The sequence below is a fragment of the Leucopleurus acutus genome, assembly GCF_964270905.1.
Source record: "Leucopleurus acutus genome assembly, chromosome: 5".
NCBI lineage: Eukaryota > Metazoa > Chordata > Mammalia > Artiodactyla > Delphinidae > Leucopleurus > Leucopleurus acutus.
In genome coordinates, this window is record NC_139147.1 from 113,598,188 (window position 1) to 113,622,165 (window position 23,978).

A 23,978-nucleotide genomic window follows, 5' to 3' on the forward strand; every position below is an offset into this window, starting at 1 on the left:
GGTTCTACGTCTCTGCCCCTCAAAACAAAACAGAACACACACACAGTTTTACAACATGTTAACTAGAACCAGCGACTGAACAAACACTTTAGAGAGATACCACAAGAACTGCCAAAAAAGTCTGAAAACTTTGAGGAAAGGATCTTAGATAATCTTTCATACAATTCACTCATTAAAATTGAGGAATTAAGTGAGCCCTTGAGCATGTAAGTAAAAAGCATATCCTCACAGTATCATCTCCATCCCCACTTCCTGCCCACTTTTTGTCCACAACTTTCCCCAAAGTCCCCCAAACCTTACCACTGACCCGAAGTGTTCAGATCCTATTTGCACAGCTTCTAAGAGATGGTGCATCTATAGCCCACAGGCGGATGTTCCAGGAATCAAAATGCTAGAGTCTGTTTCTAAGATACGCCTACTAAGCGGGGTGGGGGGGAGAAGCAGAATACAATTAAATTATCTTAACTTGGAGAAATCAACAGAAATAACACTAATATTTACTAGCTCTACTTGCTGCCACAAACTGCATGCATTCCATGTGCACTGTTTCACCTAATGCACACAGCAACCCCGTCAGGGAGGCACCATCATCAGCACCATTTCCCAGGTGACAGAGGCGAAGCCTGGAGATGAACACCTGACTCCAGAGTTCCTGTCACACCTTCCCCACCCTGCAGCAGGCAGAGACAGAGACCTGCCCTCAGGACTCGGAAACGGCCCAAGCACGTTAGCTTCTGATGATAAATTTAAAGCGAACGAAGGTACAAATAAAAACTTCCCACGTTCCTCGGGATGCGTCACAACTCGGGCAATTCAACCGTGACTGTACAAGCAGCTTAGAGAAGGAAGATTCTCATTCTCCTGCCGCCAGGGGTACCTTGGAACTTAACCCAGGGCCAATCCCAGACGACACTTCATCAATCAACCTTGGTCTTTTCCTCCTTCAAAGAAGACACTAAGAAAATGTCTTCCCCAGGTTTGTATGTGGCGCTCATACTGGAGCATACTAAAATTTTTTATGTCAGCAACAAGCCAACAAACAGAATTAAAGAAGTAGTGAAATTATATAAGAAATAATAATTGTGAGGGTCTGGAGTATTTGATTATGCCTCTGAGCTAGTTCCAGGTAGCTTCCAGATCTTTCGAATCCATGACAAGTAAGTAGTATACGAACTCGATGTTGTGCCTCTGAATGAAAATGAATCCCAGAAGTTGGCCTGGAGATGTCTCAGGGCCACAAGGACCCACAGATTGGAAAAGTATGGATATCGAGTCTGCACCTTCACTACCTTATTTTATAAAAAATAGAGCTTCACGCCAGAAAAACTGAACTTCAGATTCTTAATGTTGTCTACATGCAAGATGCCTAAAGCAAGTTAGAAAAAATGGTGGGAAAGGAAGCAGTAAGTAGGAATGACCGTTAAAATGCTGTCCTGTGCGGAGGAAACCCGTAATATAAAAATGTGTGTGAATCTCATCTACACCAAATGATCCAGAGACACTGAGAAGACTGTCTGAACACGGGCCAGAGGAAAATTATAATAAAATACGGTTCCGTAAATACTATATTTAAGCTCCACTTCAAAATCATGTTTTCTCCAAGCCATCATTACCTTTGATAGATAATAAGACACCCCTACAATGCAAGCCTCCTTCAAGTCTTTTTTTAGTTCTCCATTAGGAAATAATACTTATGACAGGCAACGTTAATTCTGCTCTTCTATAGCACTCACACAGTATCCTGAGTTAAATATTACCATTGCTTTCGTAGGGATCAGCCCCAGGAAGAGACTGCGGAGGCGCAGAGTGGTTACGTAATATGCTTAAGGATTCACAGCTAGCATGAGCCTGAGCCAGCCTTCTAACTAGAACAATCTACTCCAGAGACACACTGCTCTCACATCCTCTCAACCACACATTAAGAAATATTACAAATGCCTGAAAGATAAACATGCAGCGGTAAGATCCTATAAATATTTAAACTAACTGCAACACGCCAATTGGCATTCGGTAGAAAGAGGATTAAACTGCAGTTGTAAAAAACAGCTACAGAGAAAAGACTCTGCATCAAGACGCCCTCCAGGCGAGATCACTTAGAAACCATTCCAAATGGTTGTGAGAAAACTTAACAGGTCGAAAACGTCGACAAGCTCTCATAATCGCTTCCTTTTTAAAACCACACCATCTCTCATATATTTCAGAAGCAGCTGTATGATGTGCTGCTTTTTTGAAACTAAGTGCTTCCAACAGAGTGGTAATAAGCATCTGAACTTCAGGGAGATAGCATATACTTCATACGTGGAGTTGATAAGTGGTATTTGGTTTGGCAAATGGCGAGAGATTATTTAGCAAACTCAAACATTATTTTCTTCCTATGGGCCATTAAAAAAAAAAAAAAAAAAAAGAGCCTCTGTCATTTCCCACAAAACACCAGAATAGATTAATAACCAGTCAGCTGAACTAACAAAATACACACAAAATATTCTGCTTGTAGGAGCTTTTGTTCTCCCTACCTGGGGAAAAGTAAACATTTCCTGCCTTTACTATTATGTGGCTTCATCTCCCGGCCTTTAATGAGAGAGAGTCATCTAGACATGGCTAAATAATGCCATTAGCATAATAAGCTTTAGTCTTTCCTGAAGGGCAGCATGATGTGATTTCTGGCAATGGAGAGGTACTTTTGGACCACACGGTTTGTCTACATTAGGAAAAAAGAGCAGAACCCTAACAACTTCTCGAGTTGGCTACAGTGAAGAAAGAGGAAGCATGCTCCTCCATCCACACTCCCTGTGGAGACGGAGTGGAAGGAAAGGGGATGGCTACCCGGCTTCCTCACCAAGGGGTCCAGGGAAGTGAAAGCACTGAAGTACTCCATCAGATGCGCCATCTTTAAAGGTTCCCAGGCTACCGCATACTGCTCATTTCCTCTTGAAATTACGTTTACACTTTGGAAACACTTCTCCCAGCATTAAGGATGGCTAAGTTATAAAAGAGCTTTCCCATAACCATGGTTACTGAGCCAAAGACCTGCTCAAATTTGGATCCTTCCATAAAAGTCAACATTTATTAAAACTGCAAAGCACAGCACTCTCTATCTTCCGTATAGTCAATGATAACACAACTTCAAGAAAATTATGAAGCAACGATTAGCCGATAATCATATTAATAAGAGCCCCTACCATTCACTGACCACCTACTTTGGCTGCGCATGGCAGTAAGAAAATATACATTACTTCATTTAAACTTTCCAACAACGCTTATGAGGTAGGTGATACTAGACCCTTTTTACAGATGGGGGAACAAAGCGATGTAGAGAGATTACATAACTAGCCTACAATCCCCAGGCTGACAAGAGACAGAGCTTGCTTTTGTACCCAAAGTAACTCTAACTACGGTATGTGGGATTAACTCTCAAGAAACACAGACTAATCAAATCCTGACTGTCTCCAGGCTACAGCAGACAAGCTTGCCGGGGTTTTTTGTTTGTTTTTTGTTTTTCTCCCCCTTCCTTTTGTCCTGGATGAAACTCTAGCCAAAGATGACCAAAGCCTTCATCTCAGGGGCAGGCTCTGACAGATTGCTCGAGATCCCCTAGAGAAGGACTGAAAGGCTACAGGAAGATGGGCTGTGATTAGTCACAGATGTCTGCAAAAGGCACATGGCAGCACAGATGCGCAGCCACTGCTTACACCCCACATCCTTGAGCTCAGCAATACTTAACTGCCATGGACTTTCTCTCTCCTGGAGGCTCATTATCTAGAGACCCTCCCCTTTTGAACTGTGACGAAAGTTTAGGCAGATATTTAAGTCACACCCTCACACTCTGAGGGTTACCAATTAGCAGGAATCCTCAAAGTAGGATTTTTACAAGCTAGTGGACGTCATCGAGCTCCGCCCACATCTGCCGTTATCTAGCGGGTAGCTCTCTTCTCAGATTGCTTACTCTTACGTGAAACTGGTCTCCCAACAGCCTCATCAACTCCAGAAATCAATCCCCAGCCTGCCTATTTAGGACTCAGGAGCTTTTATCTTGTGACTGTCTGTATTTTTAAACGAATAAAATCAAGGGCCTTGCTTATCAGGTATAATATAATATAAGGCATCTGGGGAAACTACAAAAGAGAGCAGCAAAGCAAAGGTTCAGGATTTGATTTAGGCTTTTGGTAGCAGTTAAGTTTCAACTAGGAAGGATCGAAAACACAGTCCTGGAAGTGTATATGCATCGCGGATAGGACTTTTCCAAGACAGCAATAACTGCAAGCTGCCCAAAGCAAGATGCCTGGAGCGGATTCAGCTGGAAGGCCTCTTCAGTGAGATATAACAGAAAACTATTAATAACAAGGATTCGTCAACACACATTTCCGCTGCCTGTTGAGGTACAATGCTAAGAAGTATCTATCCAGCAAAAGTTGTATTACGTAAAAATATGCCTGGACTTTATGCATTTTCTCTAAATGCAGCTGCTGGCAAAAGTGCTTTTAAGCTTATTCATACGCATATATAGTGAAGAACTGGACTAAATGAGGTTTGGCTCAAATTAGAATACTGACGTGATAACAAGAGCTAACATTTATATAGCTTGTTTACATATCTTAACTAACTGTAAGTGGGAAAATGGGCAGCCTGGACTCAGGGGGAAGCCTGCCGTCATTAGACCCAAAGGGCACAGTTTCTCCTGGTCACTAGAGGCAGCTGGGGAATTGCGATCCCTTTCAGTGCAAGTGAAGAGCCTCGGTTACAAATAATATTGACATGGTTCTAATTATTTGAATAGAGGATACTGAGTTAGCAAAAAATTATAGACATAATTACCTAGGTGAAGAGAAGTATGGAGAATAAGCAAACTAAATCTTCATCTTCCACACAAAGGCGTCAACAGACACTAGTGGAAGACGAGAACTGTCAGTTACGTTAGAAATACAGGGATTGACACCCCAAAAGTGAACAAGGTCCCCACTGGGGCAAAAGAAAAGGGCAGGACTTTTTTCATTATAAGTTTTATAAAATTATCTGATTTTTTTAAAGTACATAAATGCATGACTTTGGTAAAAAAAAATTTAAATTAGTTTAATTTGAATTACCAACAAAAAGAAATCAAAATTAAAAGGATGTTTAGATTTCTTGGACTAGGAAAAGAAAGAAGGGAACATAGTGGAGTTCCTCATTCGTTAAACACAACCACATTCTTATCTCTGTAAGATCTTCCTTTCTCACTGAGCTGGAGTCTTAGGAGAGAGGGTTCCCATGGATTTCAAACGGATAACATGCTAAGCCCAGGAAGCAAACCTGGCAATATGGGGTGACAGAGGCTACAGAAAAACCACCTGCCCTCCAGCCCAGCAGGCCAGATGACTGCATGAATAACAGACGCAGGGAGTATCAGCAAAAGACTCACCTTTCCCCAAAACCAGGAGAGACGGCCATTACCATCAGCGATACAGTACAAGGTCTGAGGAGTGATTATTCCTAATCAGAGCTCAAATTAAGCACCACAGGAGTTTAGAGAGGGGCTAACCATTCATTCATTCTTAGTGGGAAGATAAGGAAAAGCTCCTTATCTGGCCTGGGTTTTAAGGAATGCAGAAGAGATCAACAGGTAGAGATGGAAGAAAGGAGCCATTCCGGCAAGCAACCTGAACAAGGCCAGCGGTGAGAGAAGAGACGGTGTGTTTGGAAAAGGGACATGGTCAAAGCCACATCCAAATGCACATCTCCTGCTGCTGTTGCCCCACTTCAACTCAGGAGAGTGTGGGGAGGGGTGAGCATCTCCTGGGACAGACAGACAGTTCAGTGGTTAATGGGTCAGTGCAAAACTACAGACATAATCAACTAAAATACACTAAGAGGGAGTGTACCTCTTAAACTACCTAGTTTATAGAAATACATCTTCCTTGGTTAAACTGGCCTGTTCCGTGTTGGACACTCATAAATCCCAGACACTGACATTTATCTCATTATTCAGCGATCCTGTCATGCCCCCAGGTTTCCCCGAGTCCTTGGCTTTGTGCTAGTGGATTCTGTCAATAATTTTTCCTTATAATTCCCCAGGAGTACAGAGCTCATAAGACTTAGAGATTTGAGTTTCAGGTACCTTCAGTTTGCCCTTCAGCTTACAAAATAGAATACCGTTATAAAGGTACAAGTTCCTTTAAAAAAGAAAATTTCCCCCCTTTGGCATTCTCATGTAGCACTTGTTACTTTCAACATTGCAATCATTATTTAATCCCATAAAATGGAACCACGTTTGATCCGTACAGCCCCAATTACCAGTTTTAGTATTAAAAATATACGCATTTGACTCAAGGTTTCTTTGAGCCAGTTAGAGCAGTTACTGGATTACAGACAAACAAACCCACTCCTGCAGGTCAAACTGAATATTTATAAAAGGCAGTTTATTTTTATGTCATGGATCACAAGTCTTCAAAAGTAAAAGTGAGCCCATTAATGTTTACTCTGGCCTTTATCGTTGTTTAAAAGTCTCCTTTATGAAAACATACCAAGCACTGTAAGTAAAACTTGGAAGAAAGGACAGCTTCCCAGGGGAAGGGTATGCTGAACAGTGTCTGAAAGCAGAGTTCCCACAGGTTTGAGAAATCCTCAAGAGAATCGAACTCAGACAAGTTTATTCCACAGTTACGTCTTTTGATTAAAAGACTAAATACATAAAATCTATCATTTCAAAGTCTTTTTTACTTAGAATAAAGCTAAACACCTAATTTTTAAGGCAACTCCATGTAAACAAAAATCAGATATAATAAACAGAGCACATGGTATATGGATATAATAAAAATTAAGACACAAGTATCACCCCTGCTTTTCAAGTTCGCTTTACACCACTTCTCTTTTATGAAAGATCTACTTAGTACCTGTTTTCAATAACCGAAAGAAATCCAGAGGCTTTTTGCTTTTATGAAAACAGGCGAAAAGCGTTCAGAGTTTGTTTTGCAGGCAGTCATCATAAAGGCAGCATGCAGCCCCACGTAGTGAGAGCCGAACCCCCAGCTCCTCCTCCAGAACTATTCTCAGCTGCTCAGCATCAAGCCACAACAGCTTTGAACTGTGTCTGTGAGCATCTGTGCTTTACTTCAACTTATGTGCATCCGTTAGCAAGCTAGGTCCTAAGGTAACGGCTTCTTCACTTTATGACATTCCGGCTTACGAAAGACTCCACAGGAATGCTCTACCTTCGGGTAGCGGGGAAAACTGTACAAGAATGGCTGAAACTTTAGAAACCCAATTCAAATTCAGGATGAAACAGGTGAAAGGAGAAGAGAATTATTCCAGAAAGTTATTCCAGGCAGAAGGAAAGGCCCAAGGACCATCATTAGTTGCAGGAAGTTCAAAGAGGTCAGGGCTGCTATGACATAAAGTTCAAGGCAAGCAGTGGCAGCGGAGGAGGGGTGTCAAGCCTGACTTGATTAAATAGCATAAACTTGTAAGTGATAAGGACCCACGAAAAGGTCATGGACAGGCTTAGATTTTAGAGGGACTCCAATCATGGGTGACTGGAGGGCAGACACTGTGGGTGGGGAATAGACTGGAGGAAGTGAATACAGACAACACATGACCTTGAGTTTGGTGGGAATCATAGCCAAGAGATATTTAGGTGTTTAAAAAGAACCATCAGGTTTTCGTGATTGGATAGTTATGAGATAGTAAAGCAGAATTTAATGGTTTATAGCTTGGGTGACCCCTGGAGGTAGCACCAAATAAAAGGGACTTAAGGTCAATCGGAGTTTTGAGGGGTTTTGTTTCATTTTGATACTGATAAGAAGCATGACTGATAATAAGCATACTATCTTAGGACAAAGGGAAAGAAACCGGTAAAAAGAGTAAAGTTGATGACATCAGTCCACAACTGGATGAGTCTAAACTAGACAGAGTAAGGAGCTTCAAGATGGCACAAGAGTAAAACGTGGAGATCACCTTCCTCCCCAGAAATACATAAGAAATATATCTACACGTGGAACAACTCCTACAGAACACCTACTGAATGCTGGCAGAAGACCTCAGACTTCCCAAAAGGCAAGAAACTCCCCACGTTCCTGAGTAGGGCAAAAGAAAAAAGAATAAACAGAGACAAAAGAATAGGGACGGGACCTGCACCAGTGGGAGGGAGCTGTGAAGGAGGAAAGGTTCCCACACACTAGGAAGCCCCTTCGCGGGCGGACACTGCAGGTGGCGGAGGGGGGAAGCTTCGGATCCGCAGAGGAGAGCACAGCAACAGGGGTGCGGAGGGCAAAGCAGAGAGATTCCCGCACAGAGGATCAGTGCTAACCAGCACTCACCAGCCCGAGAGGCTTGTCTGCTCACCCGCCGGGGCGGGCGGGACTGGGAGCTGAGGCTTGGGCTTCTGAGGTCGGATCCCAGGGAAAGGACTGTGATTGGCTGCGTGAACACAGCCTGAAGGGGTTAGTGCGCCACGGCTAGCCAGGAGGGAGTCCGGGGAAAAAGTCTGGAGCTGCCGAAGAGACAAGAGACTTTTCTTGCCTCTTTGTTTCCTGGTGCGCGAGGAGAGGGGATTAAGAGCGCTGCTTAAAGGAGCTCCAGAGACAGGCGCGAACCGCTGCTAAAAGCGCGGACCCCAGAGACGGGCATGAGACGCTAAGGCTGCTGTTGCCACCACCGAGAAGCCTGTGTGCGAGCACAGGTCACTATCCACACCCCTCTTCCGGGGAGCCTGTGCAGCCCGCCACTGCCAGGGTCCCGGGATCCAGGGACAACTTCCCCGGGAGAACGCACGGCGCGCCTCAAGCTGCTGCAACGTCACGCCGGCCTCTGCCGCCGCAAGCCCGCCCCGCACTCCGTGCCCCGCACTCCCCCCAAGCCTGAGCGAGCCAGAGCCCCCGAATCAGCGGCTCCTTTAACCCCGTCCTGTCTGAGCGAAGAACAGACGCCCTCAGGAGACCTACACGCAGAGGCAGGGCCAAATCCAAAGCTGAGCCCCGGGAGCTGTGAAAACAAAGAAGAGAAGGGAAATCTCTCCCAGCAGCCTCAGGAGCAGCGGATTAAAGCTCCACAATCAACTAGATGTACCCTGCACCTGTGGAATACCTGAATAGACAACGAATCGTCCCAAATTGAGGAGGTGGACTTTGGGAGCAACTATATATATATATTTTTTCCCTTTTTCTGAGTGTGTATGTCTGTGCTTCTCTGAATGATTCGGTCTGCATAGCTTTGCTTTTACCATTTGTCCTAGGGTTCTGTCTGTCCATTTTTGTTTTGTTTTGTTTCTTTTAAGTATAGTTTTTCGTGCTTGTTATCATTGGTGGATTTGGTTTTGGTTTGGTTGCTCTCTTCTTTCTTTCTTTCTTTTTTTAAATTACTTAAAAAATGTTTAATACTTATTTCTTCTTTTAATAACTTTATTTTAGTTTATTTTATCTTCTTCCTTCCTTCCTTCCTACTTCTATTAATTCTTTCTCTCTACTTTTTCTCCCTTTTATTCTGAGCCATGTGGATGACAGGCTCTTGGTGCTCCAGCCAGGTGTCAGGGCTGTGCCACTCAGGTGGGAGATCCAAGTTCAGGACACTGGTCCACAAGAGACCTCCCACCTTTACATAATATCAAACAGCGAAAATCTCCCAGAGACCTCCAGCTCAACACCAGCACCCAGCTCCACTCAATGACCAGCAAGCTACAGTGCTGGACACCTTATGCCAAAAAACTAGCAAGACAGGAACACAACCCCACCCATTAGCACAGAGGCTGCCTAAAATCATAATAAGGCCACAGACACCCCAAAACGCACAAACAGACGTGGACCTGCCCACCAGAAAGACAAAATCCAGCCTCATCCACCAGAACACAGGCACTACTGCCCTCCACCAGGAAGCCTACACAACACACTGAACCACCCTTAGACACTGGGGGCAGACACCAAAAACAACGGGCACTACGAACCTGCAGCCTGTGGAAAGGGGACCCCAAATACAGTAAGTTAAGCAAAATGAGAAGACAGAGAAAGACACAGCAGATGAAGGAGCAAGATAAAAACCCACCGACCTAACAAATGAACAGGAAATAGGCAGTCTACCGGAAAAAGAATTCAGAATAATGAAAGTAAAGATGATCCAAAATCTTGAAAACAGAATGGAGAAAATACAAAAAAATGTTTAACAAGGACCTAGAAGAACTAAAGAGCAAACAGTGATGAACAACACAATAAATGAAATTAAAAATTCTCCAGAAGGGATCAATAGCAGAATAACTGAGGCAGAAGAATGGATAAGTGACCTGGAAGATAAAATAGTGGAAATAACTACTGCAGAGCAGAATAAAGAAAAAAGAATGAAAAGAACTGAGGACAGTCTCAGAGACCTCTGGGACAACATTAACTCACCAACATTCGAATTATAGGGGTCCCAGAAGAAGAAGAGAAAAAGAAAGGGACTGAGAAGATATCTGAAGAGATTATAGTTGAAAATTTCCCTAACATGGGAAAGGAAACAGTTAATCAAGTCCAGGAAGCACAGAGAGTCCCACACAGGATAAATCCAAGGAGAAACAAGCCAAGACACATATTAATCAAACTGTCAAAAATTAAATACAAAGAAAACATATTAAAAGCAGCAAGGGAAAAGCAACAAATAACACACAAGGGAATCCCCATAAGGTTAACAGCTGATCTTTCAGCAGAAACTCTGCAAGCCAGAAGGGACTGGCAGGACATATTTAAAGTGATGAAGGGGAAAAACCTAAAACCAACATTACTCTAACCAGCAACGATCTCATTCAGATTTGATGGAGAAATTAAAACCTTTACAGACAAGCAAAAGCTGAGAGAGTTCAGCACCACCAAACCAGCTTTACAACAACTGCTAAAGGAACTTCTCTAGGCAGGAAACACAAGAGAAGGAAAAGACCCATAAATAACAAACAATTAAGAAAATGGTAACAGGAACATACATATCGATAACTACCTTAAATGTAAATGGATGAAATGCTCCAACCAAAAGACAAAGACTGGCTGAATGGATACAAAAGCAACACCCGTATATATGCTGTCTACAAGAGACTCACTTCAGACATAGGGACACATACAGACTAAAGGTGAGGGGATGGAAAAAGATACTCCATGCTAATGGAAAGCAAAAGAAAGCTGGAGTAGCAATTCACGTATCAGAAAAAACGGACTTTAAAACAAAGACTATTACAAGACACAAAGAAGGACACTACATAATGATCAAAGGATCGATCCAAGAAGAAGATATAACAATTGTACATATTTATGCACCCAACATAGGAGCACCTCAATACATAAGGCAAATACCAACAGCCATAAAAGGGGAGATCGACAGTAACACAGTCATACTAGGGGACTTTAACACCCCACTTTCACCAATGGACAGATCATCCAAACTGAAAATAAATAAGGAAACACAAGCTTTAAATGATACATTAAACAAGATGGACTTAATTGATATTTACAGGACATTCCATCCAAAAACAACAGAATACACTTTCTTCTCAAGTGCTCATGGAACATTCTCCAGGATAGATCATATCTTGGGTCACAAATCAAGCCTTGGTAAATTTAAGAAAATTGAAATTGTATCATGTATCTTTTCCGACCACAACGCCATGAGACTAGATATCAATTACAGGAAAAGATCTGTAAAAAATACAAACACATGGAGGCTAAACAATACACTACTTAATAACAAAGTGATCACTGAAGAAATCAAAGAGGAAATTAAAAAATACCTAGAAACAAATGACAATGGAGACACGATGACCCAAAACCTATGGGATGCAGCAAAAGCAGTTCCAAGAGGGAAGTTTATAGCAATACAAGCCCACCTTAAGAAACAGGAAACATCTCGAATAAACAACCTAAACTTGCAACTAAAGCAATTAGAGAAAGAAGAACAAAAAAAGCCCAAAGCTAGCAGAAGGAAAGAAATCATAAAAATCAGATCAGAAATAAATGAAAAAGAAATGAAGGAAACGATAGCAAAGATCAATAAAACTAAAAGCTGGTTCTTTGAGAAGATAAACAAAATTGACAAACCATTAGCCAGACTTATCAAGAAAAAAAGGGAGAAGACTCAAATCAATAGAATTAGAAATGAAAAAGAAGTAACAACTGACACTGCAGAAATACAAAAGATCAAGAGAGATTACTACAAGCAACTCTATGCCAATAAAATGGACAACCTGGAAGAAATGGACAAATCCTTAGAAAGGCACAACCTGCCAAGACTGAATCAGGAAGAAATAGAAAATACGAACAGACCAATCACAAGCACTGAAATTGAAACTCTGATTAAAACTCTTCCAACAAACAAAAGCCCAGGACCAGATGGCTTCACAGGCGAATTCTATCGAACATTTAGAGAAGAGCTAACACCTATCCTTCTCAAACTCTTCCAAAATATAGGAGAGAGAGGAACACTCCCAAATTCATTCTACAAGGCCACCGTCATCTTGACACCAAAACGAGACAAGGATGTCACAAAGAAAGAAAACTACAGGCCAATATCACTGATGAACATAGATGCAAAAATCCTCAACAAAATACTAGCAAACAGAATCCAACAGCGCATTAAAAGGATCATACAATATCATCAAGTGGGGTTTATTCCAGGAATGCAAGGATTCTTCAATATACGCAAATCAATCAATGTGATACACCGTATTAACAAACTGAAGGAGAAAAACCATATGGTCATCTCAAAAGATGCAGAGAAAGCTTTTGACAAAATTCAACACACATTTTTGATAAAAACCCTCCAGAAAGTAGGCATACAGGGAATTTACCTCCACATAATAAAGGTCATATATGACAAACCCACAGCCAACATTGTTCTCAAAGGTGAGAAATTGAAACCATTTCCACTAAGATCAGGAACAAGACAAGGTTGCCCACTCTCACCACTCTTATTCAACATAGTTTTGGAAGTTTTAGCCACAGCAATCAGAGAAGAAAAAGAAATAAAAGGAATCCAAATCGGAAAAGAAGAAGTAAAGCTGTCACTCTTTGCAGATGACATGATACTATACATAGAGGATCCTAAAGATGCTACCAGAAAACTACTAGAACTAATCAATGAATTTGGTAAAGTAGCAGGAGACAAAATTAATGCACAGAAATCTCTGGCATTCCTATACACTAATGATGAAAAATCTGAAAGAGAAATTAAGGAAACACTCCCATTTACCACTGCAAGAAAAAGAATAAAATACTTAGGAATAAACCTACCTAAGGAGACAAAAAGACCTCTATGCAGAAAATTATAAGACACTGATGAAAGAAATTAGAGATGATACAGATGGAGAGGTATACCATGTTCTTGGATTGGAAGAATCAACATTGTGAAAATGACTCTACTACCCAAAGCAATCTACAGATTCAATGCAGTCAAACTACTACTGGCATTTTTCACAGAAGTAGAACACTAAATTTCACAATTTGTATGGAAACACAAAAGACCTCGAATAGCCAAAGCAATCTTGAGAACGAAAAACGGAGCTGGAGGAATCAGGCTCCCTGACTTCAGACTACACTACAAATCTACAGTAATCAAGACAGTATGGTACTGGCACAAAAACAGAAATATAGATCAGTGGAACAGGATAGAAAGCCCAGAGATAAACCCACGCACATATGGTCACCTTATCTTTGATAAAGGAGGCAAGAATATACAGTGGAGAAAAGACAAGCCTCTTCAGTGAGTGGTGCTGGGAAAACTGTATAGCTGCATGTAAAAGAATGAAATTAGAACACTCCCTAACACCATACACAAAAACAAACTCAAAATGGATTAAAGACCTAAATGTAAGGCCAGACACTATCAAACTCTTAGAGGAAAACATAGGCAGGACACTCTATGACATAAATCACAGCAAGATCCTTTTTGACCCACCTCCTACAGAAATGGAAATAAAAACAAAAATAAACAAATGGGACCTAATGAAACTTCAAAGCTTTTGCACAGCAAAGGAAACCATAAACAATACGAAAAGACAACCCTCAGAATGGGAGAAAATATTTGCAAATGAAGCAACTGACAAAGGATTAATCTCCAAAGTTTACAAGCAGCTCATGCAGCTCAATATCAAAAGAACAAACAACCCAATCCAAAAATGGGCAGAAGACCTAAATAGACATTTCTCCAAAGAAGATATACAGATTGCCAACAAACACATGAAAGAATGCTCAACGTCACTAATCATTAGAGAAATGCAAATCAAAACTACAATGAGATATCATCTCACACCGGTCAGAATGGCCATCATCAAAAAATCTACAAACAATAAATTCTGGAGAGGGTGTGGAGAAAAGGGAACACTCTTATACTGCTGGTGGGAATGTAAGTTGATACAGCCACTCTGGAGAACAGTATGGAGGTTCCTTAAAAAACTAAAACTAGAACTACCATATGACCCAGCAACCCCACTACTGGGCGTATACCCTGAGGAAACTATAATTCAAAAAGAGTCATGTACCACGATGTTCACTGCAGCTCTATTTACAATAGCCAGGACATGGAAGCAACCTAAGTGGCACACATATACAATGGAATATTACTCAGCCATAAAAGGAAACGAAATTGAGTCATTTGTAGTGAGGTGGCTGGACCTAGAGTCTGTCATACTGAGTGAAGTTGGAAAGAGAAAAACAAATACCTTATGCTAACACATATATATGGAATCTAAAAATAGAAAAAAAAATTGTCAGAAGAACCTAAGGGCAAGATGGGAATAAAGATGCAGACCTACTAGAGAATGGACTTGAGGATACGGGGAAGGGGAAGGGTAAGCTGGGACAAAGTGAGAGAGTGGCATGGACATATATACACTACCAAATGTAAAATGGATCGCTAGTGGGAAGCAGCCGCAAAGCACAGGGAGATCAGCTCGGTGCTTTGTGACCGCCTGTAGGGGTGGGATAGGGAGGGTGGAAGGGAGGGAGACGCAAGAGGGAAGAGATATGGGAACATATGTATACGTATAACTGATTCACTTTGTTATAAAGCAGAAACTAACACACCATTGTTAAGCAATTATACTCCAACGAAAAAAAAATTATCCAAACATGCCCCCCAAAATAAATAAATAAATAAAGTAGACAGAGTATGGGAGACTTGGGCTCTTCCTCCAAGAGATGCATTGTGACTGCATTAATCCAGAGAACTATGTAAGAAAAGTAAAGGATCCCAGCAACAATTTGTTAAATAAGCAAACAATCCAGAAATTAGGGTCAAACAGGGTGCTCCAAAACCAAATTTAAGAGGAGAGGGAAACCTGAAGAAAGATTAGGAGACCCAACAGCACGAAATCCAGGTTGGGAATATGTGAGGATAACACCTGGAGTAGGCCGGGCACCAGCAGGCATCACGTGTCTGTCCTCCCCCCACACCCAGAACAGGGTGAGGCTAGAGAGGAAAATCACCCAAGTCCAAATGAGAGAGCTTTGGGGTCCTTTCAATCTCTCATCTCATTTGATAATGATCTTGCCCTCTGCTGGTCAAGACACTCCAGTGAACATGTTACTTACACAGCCTCCCCACTCCTTCCCCTGAAAGTGAGAAATGTTCTGGTCTGGTTGACTCTCAACTATTTTTTCTGGTTTTCCAACGGTTTTCAAGGAGTTGGTGAAGCCGTGTGACTTACAACTTGAAAATACTTCCCACTAAATACAGAAGCTATTCTTACAACAGTGTCACAGGCAGAGGTCATGGCCAGGCATGGGAAAGATCCAGCCTCCTGCTGGCTGGAGCTCTCGCTTACCGGGTTGCTCTCTCCTCTCTCTTGGTACCCAGTTTCATACCAGCTACTATTTGGTCAAGCCTGGATCATTTGTCACCCTAAGCACAAATCAGATTCAATTCACAGAAGCACAGAGTACAGCTGGGCTCCAAAGAGGACTGGACATCTGTGGTACTTGACATTCAAGCCTTTGGCGAGATGTCAACACTTCATAGAGCACTTTAAATGTTTTGGTTTGAGAGCTAATGCAGCATTTCCCACTGGTCAACACCAGCAGTCCAGGCAGAAAGCAAAGTAGATTTCCCTCAACATCAGATGTTACGCTCAGTTGCTGATCCAGTCTTGCCTTCAGAGACCATAAGAGACTGGATAAATTGGTAAGTAAGAAAAGCCCATCCAATGCAGGGTTTATTTAAAGATTTAAATATTTGTGATTCCATTGTAAAACGGCTTGTTGTGCTCGTAATGTCCTAAATTCTTTTTTTGAATGAACAGAGTGACAGATTTGCAGGTGAGATTTGACTTTTCCAGGTTCAAAGACTAAACTAAGTCCAATTAACTTTTCTCTGTAAATGTTCTTTTTAATTTCATGAAGCACAATTTTCTTTCATGAGTTCATGCATAGGCTTTCGGAAATTCCTATTTTAAACAATTTGTAATCTTACTGCTTGTAGAATATAAGACAGTGTTGTGTGTATGTGGATAGTGAGTTAAAATCAGTTTGGGATATGGGAAAGGGCATAAATACAGCTGGGTGATGATGTACTCCTCAGAGCTGAGGGAGTCCAATAAAGAGCTAAAATGCTGGAGGGAAAAACAGAAGGTTTGGTTTAACGGCACAAAAGGACACAACCTCACTAAAAACTGAAACCAAAGTGAAACACTTCATGAGAGGAAGCATTTTAAATCTTCTCTGAAACGGTAAATGCCTGGGCTACCGGTGTGGATTTAACGGTGAGTCACAATTGATCTTCAAAGGAAAGAACAGGAATTAAATAAGCCTTACAGGTGCTGTTCTAGCTTTTATTAATGTCTTATATGTTTTGAGTTTCATGTCCTTGATTCTTAACTTCTGATTTCTTCCTCTGAGATTTCATGTAACACTTAAATATCAATCATTGGTAGCATTTTTAGTTTAATTTGTGGATGGCAGGGACAAGGGACGTAACCTGTGGAACTTCTATTGCTTGTTTTTCTAGAAATTTCAGTAGTAAATTCCATAGAACCTAAACTAATAGATAATTTTAAAACCTAATTTGTGCTAAACCAGTAGATAATTGTAAAACTTAATTTGTGCTTAGAATCCATTCCAGTTTATTTCCCAGCCAAAAAGAAAATATCTTTCTTTAAAAAGCCCCATTTACTGGAGAAATTGTAAGAATTTACAACTGAAAGCAACTGAAAGAAGGCGGAGGTTTAGAGCATAATTGACCAACGACAAACAGCTCCCCCCCTCTGCCAACGAAAATTTTAAAAATCACTAAATTTAGTATTTGTTATAAGTTGCGACGTCCTTCTTAATAAATTACTCTCTAAATGGAGAAACAGCAACCTCTTAAGTCTTCTCTCATTCATTTTCATACCTACCACCTCCCTGCCAGTTCTCCCCGCTTAAAGAAAGCATTCACAGGAGAAAATCTATCTATTTATACACAGTGTAGACATTTAGACATATAGGTAGATCTCACACTTAACATAATTAAAATGAAGAGACTGGCATTTGCAACTAACTCCTCTTTCCTCCATTCGGGCCAACTCTCGGTATCAGACCCACCCATTCTGGGGAAGATGCTTCATGGCCTTCAGTGCTTCTTCAACACAAAACGTTTCGCTGGCTACTAGGGATTCACACGTGCCATCAGATAGCGCGAGAAAGAAAAATCCAGAGTAAAACTTTGGTTTGGAAAACATAACCAAGATCTAAGCCTTCTTTACTTTTTGCCCTATGCCCTCTGGTACAACTATATAGATTTTGTTTTGACTGTTCATGTGTAATTTTACTAAAAACTATTTTAAATATATCAGCATTAACCTGACCGTATGAAATGGACATTTTCTGCAGATAAAAAATATCAGCAATTTTATGACTCATCCTAATAAAAAAGAAAACAGTCTTAAAAGGTAGCCCCAGAAGTCGAAGGGCGAGGGAAACATCAATAATAATAATTTACATAATTTTTATATGCTAGTGAGATCTAGTACGTCTAATTATCCCCATAGGTACTCCTCTGCTTTTAAAGGCTTTGCACAGATTCTGTTATCAAAACTGGGTGTTTCCAGCAGCCAAATTACACTGGGAAAGAACTTCTATCATTTCCTCTGTTTTACTGATTAGGAAACTGGGGTCCAGAGAGGTTCAGTGATGCAAATAGGATAACACAGCTAATAAAGACCAAGGATTGAATTTAAAGGAAAAAGTCATCTGGCCTCAAATCCAATGCCCTTTCACCTACCCCATCTTGTCTCTGACCTAAGGAGATAAATGCGTCCAATAAAAATTATGACTTATACACAAATAAAAGCTGAAGATGCAAGAGTGTGCAGGACTGCTCTGCCCCTTAACTAGGCACTCACGCAATAATGGCAGTAATCACATTGTATGAAACAGTCAATATTATTGGGACGCAAGTTTTTAGAGAGGCAATTTTACCTCGTCGAAAAAGCAGGCACTTTGCAGACAAACAGCTGAATCTGAATCTACCGTGAGCTTGAGCTACCTTTTGTTTTGTTTTTTAGCTCCTTTGTCTCTTTGATCTACCTCTGTTCCATGTGTCCCCCCAAAGAGCTACTAAGATATTAACTGAGACATGCTAATACCCGGCACCTTAAGAGTTACTCAGTAAAAATGGAATTCCTCACTCTTCCTCGCCAGTAACTTATTAAGTTAGAGGTAGTACTGGCAAGAGTAAAATCCCATAGGAAGTTTCTTGAGTTGATTCTGACACACATGGAGTCAAAGAACTCATAAAGTAAGGGGAAATGAATACTTCTCCCAATTTACCTCCTGTCATTCCAACAGAAAACCGGGCACCATGTCAGTACCCAAGTACTGAGTACCTGTCAACATGTCTACTGAGTGCCAACTAACTAACCATCAGTGACCACTGTAAACAAAGAGGCCGGTCCCTCCAGGCCAGAACAGTAGGCCTGACAACTAGGAAGCGTGGAGATCTGGGTCAGGGCCCATGAGCCCCACAGGTCGTGGTCCCATACAGAAAGGGGTGGGAGGAAGACATGAGAGGTATTATTTGCTTAATTCATATGTTTGGTGGATGGATGGATAACCAAATAGACAACCTTACCAAAAACCTTAAAAAAAAAAAAAAAAAGAAAGATATCTGATGTGTAGGAGTTACAATGAGAGATGGAAGTTATACACATTTTTCATTTAATCACTCTTCATAAAAGTCTGGTGTCTTTTTTTTTTTTTTTTTTTTGGTATTTACAGACAGGCCACATATTGGACGGATTAAGAGCTGACATATTAAAATAAGCAAACTAACCTCCCAAAAACCTTATTAGAAAATAGAGCAAAATATATTTTAGCCAAGAATTGTCAAACTTCTGGTCTCATGATCCCTTGAACACTACTGAGAAGCCCAAAGAGCTTTTATGTTGTTATACCTAGCAATCTTTACTATATTAGAAATTTAAATTCTGAAATTCATAAAATATTTAATTCGCTTTAAAAATAGCATCAAATGTTAACATGAATAATACATTTCTATGAAAAATAATTATATTTCCCTCCAAAAGTTTTAGTTAGAAAAGTGGCATTATCCTACTTTTTTTTTTTCCTTTTGCGGTACGCAGGCCTCTCACTGTTGTGGCCTCTCCCGTTGCGGAGCACAGGCTCCGGACGCGCAGGCTCAGCGGCCATGGCTCACGGGCCCAGCCGCTCCGCGGCATGCGGGATCTTCCCGGACCGGGGCACGAACCCGTGTCCCCTGCATCGGCAGGCGGACTCTCAACCACTGCGCCACCAGGGAAGCCCCTATCCTACATTTTTGCTTATCTCTTTAACATCTGGCCTAAGACAGTTAAATTCTCATATCCACTTCTGCATTGGATCAGTTTCAAAATGTACTTTTAGTTAAAGTAAACAGAAGAAAATCTAGTTTCACACAGATATATAACAGGACAAGGAAGAAGTATTTTAATAGCCTTCTGGATTTTCTTCTTTGGTACCACACCAAAACTCAAAAAGTGGCAGTTTCTTAAAGGCTGTTTGCACAGTAGAAACTAAATTCATATCAATGAATATTTCTGTTATATTAAAATCCTTTAGCGTAACTTGGTCTTGGAAGAAATCTTTTACCCCTGCTAGATTTTATATCATATAATCCTGGGTCATTTGGAGAGGTACCAAAATTCATCCAGAATTTTGACGTATAGATACTTTTCATTATGTAGTGTCAAAAATAGTATTGATAGTGGCACTGATTTCATTGTAAGTACTGGAAAGTAATGCTATTTGTCTTCCTTGACTTGAAGGCTCAGTTCATTCAATTTTGAGAAAACGTCTGCCAAATACTCAAGTATGAACTGCTATAGTTTATGTGCATTCCATGAAGAAAGCATCTAATTCAGCTCGCAACTTACTCAAGTGTTGTTTCTCTAGACAACCATCATATACAGAAGTGCTCTGTGAGCCATTCCTATAATCTCACGTGAAATATTTAAGACACACACTTTAATCAAATGGACAATATGTATTACTTCAACACAGTCACTGTAAAGTTTACTTAGTTTTTTATTTTTTGTGTTGTTGATTTTTTGTTTGTTTACTAAGATTGCATGGATGTAAGGTAGGCAATGACTACAGGACAGACAGTTGGGTACATGGCCTTCATTTGTGCTGAAGTACCAGCAGGTTTGTTTTACACATTGTGGCTTTTGCACCAATACTACAGATGTCAGCACAGTGAGTGAAAAAGGCAAACAACATGTTAGTATTCTTCTGAAAATGGGCTGACCTCATGGTCCCCCTGAAAGAGTGTCAAGGACTCCATGGTTCCACAGACCATATTGTAAGAACCGTTATCTTAAAAGTGGTCCTGGGGCTTCCCTGGTGGCGCAGTGGTTGAGAGTCCGCCTGCCGATGCAGGGGACGCGGGTTCGTGCCCCGGTCCGGGAAGATCCCACATGCCGCGGAGCGGCTGGGCCCGTGAGCCGTGGCCGCTGAGCCTGCGCGTCCGGAGCCTGTGCTCCGCAACGGGAGAGGCCACAGCAGCGAGAGGCCCGCGTACCGCAAAAAAAAAAAAAAAAAAAAAAAGTGGTCCTGAAGAACCCAGGGGCAGGACAGGAATAAAGACGCAGATGTAGAGAACGGACTTGAGGACACAGGGACGGGGAAGGGTAAGCTGGGACGAAGTGAGAGAGTGGCATGGACATATATACACTACCAAATTTAAATGGATAGCTAGTGGGAAGCAGCTGCATAGCACAGGGAGATCAGCTTGGTGCTTTGTGACCACCTAGAGAGGTGGGATAGGGAGGGTGTGAGGGAGACGCAAGAGGGAGGGGATATGGGGATATATGTATATGTATAGCTGATTCACTTTGTTATACAGCAGAAACTAACACAATAATGTAAGGGAATTATACTCCAATAAAGATGTTAAAAAATAAAAAAGAAAGGCAAAGTTGGAGCCACTACCTGAATGCTGTTTCTAGCACGGGCAGGATGCAGGTCTGTTGAGCAAAATTTGCATTTAGCTATTTTATAGTTCTGTTATATTTAAAGCCAAACCCTGTTACAGGGTCCTTTCTTCAGTGTCTCCAATATAACCAGAAGCCACCTCAGTTGAGACCTTGACATAGGAAAATTTTCTTTTGATACAAAAAAGCACTAATACGGGGGGAAAAAATTGATAATTTGAATATACTAAAATTAATAACTTTTGTTTATCAAAATATACTTTTAAAGGAAAACGGACAAGTTACAATCTGGGAGATGCTATTCACCATACATATACCCAACAAAGCAGGTATCAACAATATTTGAAGGATTTCTACAAATCAATAATAGTACAAACAACCCAAAAGAACAATGAGCAATAGATATGACTAGACATTTCATGGAAATAACCAATTAGCATATGAAGAGATGCCCATATCACTGTGATCATGGAAATGTAAATCAGGACCACAATGTAGTAACATATCGTAAGCAAAAAATTTTATATCCGAGAATAGGAAACGTTGAAGAAGATGTGTACCCACAGAGGATTTGCAACCACTCCGGAAAATAGTTTGGCATTATTTCCTATAGTTTAACATTCACATACCTATGATCCAGCAATTTAAATCCTCTATTTATACACACAAGACACTCTTTCACATGTTCATCAAGAGACGTCAAGGATATGTACCTTGGCATGGTTCAGAAGGGCAAAAACCTGGAAACATCCCAAACATAGGAAACTGAATGCATGAACCATGGCATGGTCAGACGATGGAATGTTTACAGTCACCAAAACACATGAATTACGGCAACAATGCTCATCAGCACGGACAACATGTGGTATCTAAATCTAAATGATCTAAATCACTAAATGATTACATATGTTTCTTTTAAAATCACAATTTCATACACCACATATACATACAACACACTTTTAGGAATACATACAGATGTAACAAAACAACTTAAAACCGCGAGAGAATGAAAAAAATGGGGTTCAGGGTGCATGGTGGCCAGAGAGACGGCATGTGGGAAGAAAGAGAATTTAGTTACATGCAGCTCATAATTGTCAAAGTCTTGGCTTTTGTTTTGGTTATTGAGTTTGAGGGAAATTATTAACGTAATTAAGAATAACAAAATAGGGGCCTCCCTGGTGGCGCAGTGGTTGGGGGTCCGCCTGCCGATGCAGGGGACACGGGTTCGTGCCCCGGTCCGGGAAGATCCCACATGCCGCGGAGCGGCTGGGCCCGTGAGCCATGGCTGCTGAGCCTGCGCGTCCGGAGCCTGTGCTCCGCAGCGGGAGGGCCCACAGCAGTGAGAGGCCCGCGTACCGCAAAAAAAAAAAAAATAAAATAAAATAAAATAAAAATTTTAGAGTCAACCTTGCATGAACCTTGCCTGCTAAGAATACGCCATATGGTTATATAAGACTATGGTGAATCCAACTTTATGCACCAACGAATTTAAAAGATATCTATACATTTTAACGTATTACGCACATAGAAACTGTGAAACTCTGAGGTCCTGAACAGACTCATCATTTGACAGTTAAGTAAATCAAGTCCTTAATTTGACCAAAGTTGTACAGATACATTCATTCATAAATTCAGTAAATATCTATTGAACATCTACTATATGCCAGGCACTAATTTAACACTGAACAAGAGAAATAAGTTCTGTTCTCATGAAGGTTACCTTCACGGCATAGTAGGAATGGGGGGGGGGGGGCAGGGTGGAGGGATGATGGAGGAAATAAATTGAAAAATAAACACTACTTTAAATAACGAAGACCACTTTGAAGAAAACAAAACATGGTGAGAGGGTGTAGAGCGCTGCCTACGCTCCTGGCTGTGTCAGGTGTCGTAAACTGGAAAGGCCTCCCTGAGAAGGTGACGCTTGAACAGAGACCAATATGAGGCAGCCACAGTAAGATGCTAGAGACAGACAACGCCACAGACAGAGGCCAGGCCTCCGAGCACCTCTGCCCCAGTGAGGTTCACCTCTCTAGAAGTGGGTGTCAACATCACTGTGGTGACAGTGTGAAAGCAAATTCACCTGGGTATTCCTACTACTCCTACGCACTGCTTGACAAAACCTGTTTGTGGTCATGTCTGTAGACCCTTGCCAAGAGCCCCCGCCAGTTTACAAAGGAACAGAAGCCTTTCACGATTTATCTGGGACAGAGAAAAAGAATGTACCTGCTCAGAGCTTTGTCCAGCGCTGGATGGCAGGCAAGGAAAAGCTCAAGGGGGTAGCTAGGCAGTTAAGTTTTGCTTTTCTTTTCAATTTTTGTTTCACTGGGCCAAAAAACTAAGCAGCACAATAATGTTTCGTGACACGTACTGGCTTACTTGCCAAAGGGAACAAATATCTGCTACTTTGCCTTCTCTACACCCCTACCCCATACACACAAACATACCTGCACTTCCCCACAGGCTGACCAAGTCAGGGACATTCGAGAGACAGAAGAAAGCTTGCTGGCGCTTCTGCTGCTGCGGGCTGGGCAGATTCATATTATAGGCAAAAAAGCCGCACAGCTGATGAGAGGCCTCTGTTGTCCACCAGGAGAGCAAC

The 23,978-nt window shown here is 41.4% G+C and overlaps 2 protein-coding genes across 4 annotated transcripts in view; one reads left to right on the plus strand and one right to left on the minus strand.

The window, feature by feature from the left end:
* Positions 1–23,978, minus strand: part of MED12L (mediator complex subunit 12L) — a 326,301-nt gene that overhangs the window by 167,234 nt on the left and 135,089 nt on the right. The gene's annotated exons all lie outside the window — the stretch shown is intronic.
* P2RY14 (purinergic receptor P2Y14) overlaps positions 1–23,978 on the plus strand; it is a 59,471-nt gene that overhangs the window by 19,164 nt on the left and 16,329 nt on the right. The window contains exon 1 of one of the 2 annotated variants that reach the window (XM_082839063.1): positions 14,759–16,672. The exons of the other annotated variant lie outside the window; for it this stretch is intronic. The gene's annotated coding sequence lies outside the window, so the exon portion shown is untranslated. Of the gene's footprint in view, positions 1–14,758; positions 16,673–23,978 lie in introns of those variants that run through there. 2 annotated transcript variants of the gene reach the window in all.